The sequence below is a fragment of the Amblyraja radiata genome, chromosome 8, assembly GCF_010909765.2.
Source record: "Amblyraja radiata isolate CabotCenter1 chromosome 8, sAmbRad1.1.pri, whole genome shotgun sequence".
Taxonomy (NCBI): domain Eukaryota; kingdom Metazoa; phylum Chordata; class Chondrichthyes; order Rajiformes; family Rajidae; genus Amblyraja; species Amblyraja radiata.
The window spans coordinates 53,791,055-53,796,667 of record NC_045963.1 but is presented as its reverse complement, the minus strand read 5'-3'; positions in this window follow the sequence as shown (position 1 = coordinate 53,796,667).

The following is a 5,613-nucleotide window of genomic DNA, read 5'->3' as shown; positions in this document are numbered from 1 at the left end:
ACTAGAGTGCGAAAGCAAGTCGATCGTGCAATTAAGAGTGCTCATAGACAACATGTTTCTTCTATTCTTGGGGGAGAGCAACCCAAGGCTTTTTGGAGATATGTGAAATCCAGACGGACAGACAACACTGGTGTCCAGATGCTTAAAGTGAACAACTGTCTGATCACTGAGGACCAGGCGAAAGCAGAAGCTCTTGCAAACCAGTTTCAACATGTTTTTACCCGGGAAGATGTGTAGCCTTCATCATTTCCAGTCCTACCGCCCAGCCCGTATGCTGATATGCCTGCTATTAAAATTGAGGTTGAAGGTGTCAAGAAGTTATTGCTCAACATCAATACCACAAAAGCAATTGGACCAGATCAGATACAGAATCAAGCCCTCAAGATCGCAGCCGAAGAACTGGCTCCAGTTTTGCAGTTCATTTTCCAACAATCGCTTGACTCAGGTGATGTTCTGCTGGATTGGAGGAAGGCTAACATCACTCCTCTCTTTAAGAAGGGTTCAACCACCAACCCAGCGAATTATCGTCCTGTTTCATTAACAAGTACTTGCTGCAAATTGCTGGAGCATTTAATTGATAGTAATCTGATGCGACACGTGAGCAAACATAACATTCTTGCTGACAACCAACATGCATTTAGAAGGCATAGATCATACGAGTCTCAGCTTATCCTGACGACAAATGACCTGGCCAAGCACCTTGATGGTAACATCATCACGGATTTAGTTGTGCTGGACTTTTCTAAAGCATTTGATGTCATCCCACACCAGAGACTGCTTCGGAAACTTGACTTCTATGGTATTCATTCCAACACGAAACGATGGATTTCCAGATTTCCAGTTTCCTGACAAAACGTGTGTGTGTGAACGGAAAGAGCTCCAATTGGCATCCAGTGTTGAGTTGTGCACCTCGGGGCGCAGTACTTGGCCCACATCTATTTTTGCTTTACATAAATGACATCCATGAAAAAGTCGCAAGTACGACCAGACTATTAGCTGATGATTGTTTGATGTACCGTCCAATTAAGTCAGCTGATGATGAAGATGCTCTCCAAAAGGATCTCGATACCATGGTTGAGTGGTCACAACAATGGGGCATGCAGTTCAACCCTTCCAAATGTGAAACCATGCGTGTCACCAGAAAGAAAAATCCAGGCGAAACATCTTACAATATACTTGGTGCCACCCTTGAAGAATCCAAACAAACCAAGTATCTTGGCATCAAATTGCAGAATGATCTGCGTTGGAATGGTCAGACTCATCATACAACGGTGAAAGCAACAGGTGTCCTAAACTTTCTGAGGCGCAACTTTCATAATTATTCAACTTCTGTCAAGGAGAAGCTATACTTCACCCTCGTTAGACCTCATTTGGACTACGCAGTTGCAGCATGGGACCCATACACAAATAAAAACATTTCTTCCATCGAACGTGTCCAAAGACAGGCAGCTCGATTTGTTACTAACACCTATGAGAGAGATGCGAGTGTCACCAAACTTCTGAATTGTCTGGGGTGGAACCCTCTCCAAGACAGACGTGAAGCTCACCGTTTGACCTGTTTTTACAAAATGTTAAATGGTCAGCTCGACATAGATCGACAAGACCTACACCAATCCCAAACCAATTAGGAGCAGACGAGGGCATTCGATCCAATTTGTGATCCCAGCTACAAAGACAGATGTGTACAGCAATTCGTTCTTCCCCCGCACAATTAAAGCATGGAATATTCTCCACCCTACTATAGTTACCCAACCAGATGCAACTAAATTTAAAGTAGCTCTTTCTTCCCAATAACCCTTTCTGGCTTAAGTCCTCCCTCCACCATCTCCAGTTTAAATTCCATTTGGAATATTTTGGAGGACCAAGAAACCAAGAACCTAACCCCATTGAGATAATAATCTGCCCCCTTGTTTTTGCCGTCAAAGTGGATAACCTCACATTTATCTATATTATACTGCATCTGCCATACATCTGCCTGCTCACTCAATCTGTCCAGGTCACCCTGCAACCTCTTAACATCCTCTTCACAGTTCACACTGCCACACAACTTAGTGTCATCCGCAAACTTGCTAGTGGTGCTCCTAATTCCCTCTTCCAAATCATTAATATATATGGTAAACAGTTGCGGCCCCAACACCGAGCCTTGTGGCACTCCACTCGCCACTGCCTGCCATTCTGAAAAGGACCCGTTCACTCCTACTCTTTGCTTCCGGTCTGCCAACCAATTTTCTATCCATGTCAACACCCTACCCCCAATACCATGTGCTCCAATTTTAGTCACCAGTCTCCCATGCGGGACCTTATCCAAGGCTTTCTGAAAGTCTAGATATACTACATCCACTGGCACCCTTTCATCCATTTTACTTGTCACATCCTCACAAAATTCCAGAAGATTAGTCAAGCATGATTTCCCTTTCATAAATCCATGTTGACTTGGACTAATCCTTTTACTGCTATCCAAATGCCCCATTATTACCTCTTTAATAATTGACTCCAGCATCTTTCCTGTCTGCCAACCAATTTTGTATCCATGTCAGCACTCTATTCCCAAAACCATGTGCCCTAATTTTGCCCACTAATCTCCTATGTGGGACCTTATCAAATGCTTTCTGAAAGTCCAGGTACATTACATCCATTGGCTCTCCCTTGTCCATTCTCCTAGTTACATCCTCAAAAAATTCCAGAAGATTAGTCAAGCATGATTTCCCTTTCGTAAATCCATGCTGACTCGTACCAATTCTGTTACTGCTATCCAAATGTGCCGCTACTTCATCTTTTATGATTGACTCCGGCATCTTCCCCACCACCAATGTCAGGCTAACTGTGGGATAACATTATAAAAGTGGGATAACATTAGCTACCCTCCAATCCACAGGAACTGATCCTGAATCTATTGAACATTGGAAAATGATCACCAATGCATCCACTATTTCTAGAGCCACCTCCCTGAGGACCCTGGGATGCAGACCATCAGGCCCAGGGGATTTATCATCCTTCAGTCCCATTAGCCTACCCAATACTATTTCTCGCCTAATGAAAAATTATTTCAGTTCCTCTACCCCCTTAGATCCTCTGTCCTCCAGTACATCTGGGAGATTGTTTGTGTCTTCCTTAGTGAAGGCAGATCCGAAGTACCTTTTCAACTCTTCTGCCATTTCCTTGTTGCCCATAATAATTTCACCCGTGTCTGCCTTCAAGGGACTCACATTTGACTTTGCTACTCTTTTTCCCTTAACATATCTAAAGAAGCTTTTACTGTCCTTCTTTATATTCCTGGCCAGCTTCCCCTCGTACTTGCCCGTTTTGTTTCCTTCTGTTGTCCTATGAAAGTTTCCCAATCCTCTGGCTTCCGGCTACTCTTTGCTGTGTTATACATCTTTTCTTTTAGTTTTATTCTATCCCTAACTTCTCTTTTCAGCCACGGTTGCCTCCTACTCCCCTTAGAATCTTTCTTCATTTTTGGAATGAAATGATCATGCGTCACCCGGATTATGCCCAGAAATTGCTGCCATTGCTGTTCCACCATCATCCCTGCTAGGATCCCTTTCCAGTCTACTTTGGCCAGCTCCCCTCTCATGCCTTCATAATCCCCTTTGTTCAACTGCATCACTGCCACTTCCGATTTAACGTTCTTCTTCTCGAAATTGCAGATTAAAACTAATCATATTATGATCACTATCTCCAGGCAGTTCCTTTACCTCGAGTTCTCTTATCATATCTGGTTCATTGGACAACACTAAATCCAGAATTGCCTTTTCTCCGGTCGGCTCCATTACAAGCTGCTCTAAGAATCCATCTCGGGGGCATTCTACAAACTCTCTTTCTTGGGGTCCTGAACCAACCTGATTTTCCCAGTCTACCTGCATATTGAAATCCCCCATCTCCACAGTGGCATTACCTTTGTTACATGCCAGTTTTAAATCCTGCTGCAACTTACACCCTACATCCGGGCTACTATTTGGGGGTCTGTAAATAACACCAATTAGTGTCTTCTTGCCTTTACAATTCCTCAACTCAATTCACAGCGACTCTACCTCATCAGTCCCTATGTCTTCCCTCGCAAGGGACTGAATTCCATCCCTCACCAGCAGAGCTACTCCTCTGCCCACCTGCCTGTCCTTTCTATAGGATGTATAACCCTGTATATTAAGTTCCCAGGCCCGATCCTCCTGCAGCCATGTCTCAGTAATCCCCACAATGTCATATCTGCCAACCTCTAACTGAGCCTCAAGCTCATCTACTTTACTTCTTATACTTTGCGCATTCACATACAATACTTTTAACTCCTTACGCATCTCACCTTTCGCATCGATCCCTATTACACTTGGTCATACTCTCCTATCCCTTTGTGAGCTTCCTTTCCCGTTAATTCTGGGGTAATTAACCAGCACTACAACGGGTGGTGAAAACCGCGCAGTACATCATCGGTGCCCCGCTCCCTGCCATGGATGCCCTCCACCGAAAACGGTGTCTGAGACGGGCCAGGAAGATCATCAAAGACCCCTCCCACCCCATCCATGGACTGTTTGCCCTCCTCCCATCAGGGAGGCGGTACAGGAGCCTCAGGTCTCGTACTAGTAGGATGAGGAACAGCTTCTACAACAACACTATCACATTGCTGAACTCGGAGTCCCGCCGATAGATTTCTCCAGTCTCTCCGTCCACATTGTTTGCTTATTCTGTATTTTTATTTCTATATTGCACTATTACTACGGACTGACGCTAAACTGCATTTCGTTGTACCCATACTTGTATTTGTGCAATGACATTAAAGTTGAATTGAATTGAATTGAATCCCTTTACTCTCTTTCCCTTTAACTCCATCCTCGACTATCCCATTTGAAACCCCACCCACCTTATTCCGTTTAAAACCACCCGTGTATCAGTGGCAAACCTGCCTGCCAGAATGCTGGTCCCCCACCTGTTAAGATGTAATCCATCCCTTTTGTACAGTTCCCCCTTACTCCAAAACAGATCCCAGTGATCTAAGAATCTAAATCCCTGCCCACTGCACCAGTTCCTCAGACACACATTCAGGCCCCGTATCTCCCTGTTCCTACTCTCGCCAGCATGAGTAACTTCAAGCAAACCGGAGATAACAACCCTGGAGGTCCTGCTTTTCAGCATTTTTCCGAGCTCTCAAGTCGCGCTGCAGAATATTCATCCCCTTCTTTCAGACATCGTTTGTGCCGACATGCACTACCACTTCCGGCTGTTCACCTTCGCCCTAGAGGATTTTCTGTACTCTGTCCGTGACATCCCGGATCCTGGCAACAGGAAGGCTGCACACCATCCTCGAATCCCATCTATTGCCGCAGAAACCCCTGTCCGTACCTCTCACAATGGAGTCTCCAACTACAATGGCGTTGCCTGACGTTGGCCTCTTTGGTTTTGGTTCAACAGCCCTTTTTGCTTCGCAAGCCAGTCCGCCGCTCAGTGCGTTAATATCTTCTCTCCCGACAGTTTCTAAGTGGGTGAACCTGTTCGCAAGAGGTACAACACCCGGGGACGTTTGCATTCCATGTTTCCCTCCCTTTCTCATCATCACCCACCTTCTCTCTTCCAGTACCTTAGGTGTAACAATCTTACTGTAGGACTTGTCGAGGAACGACT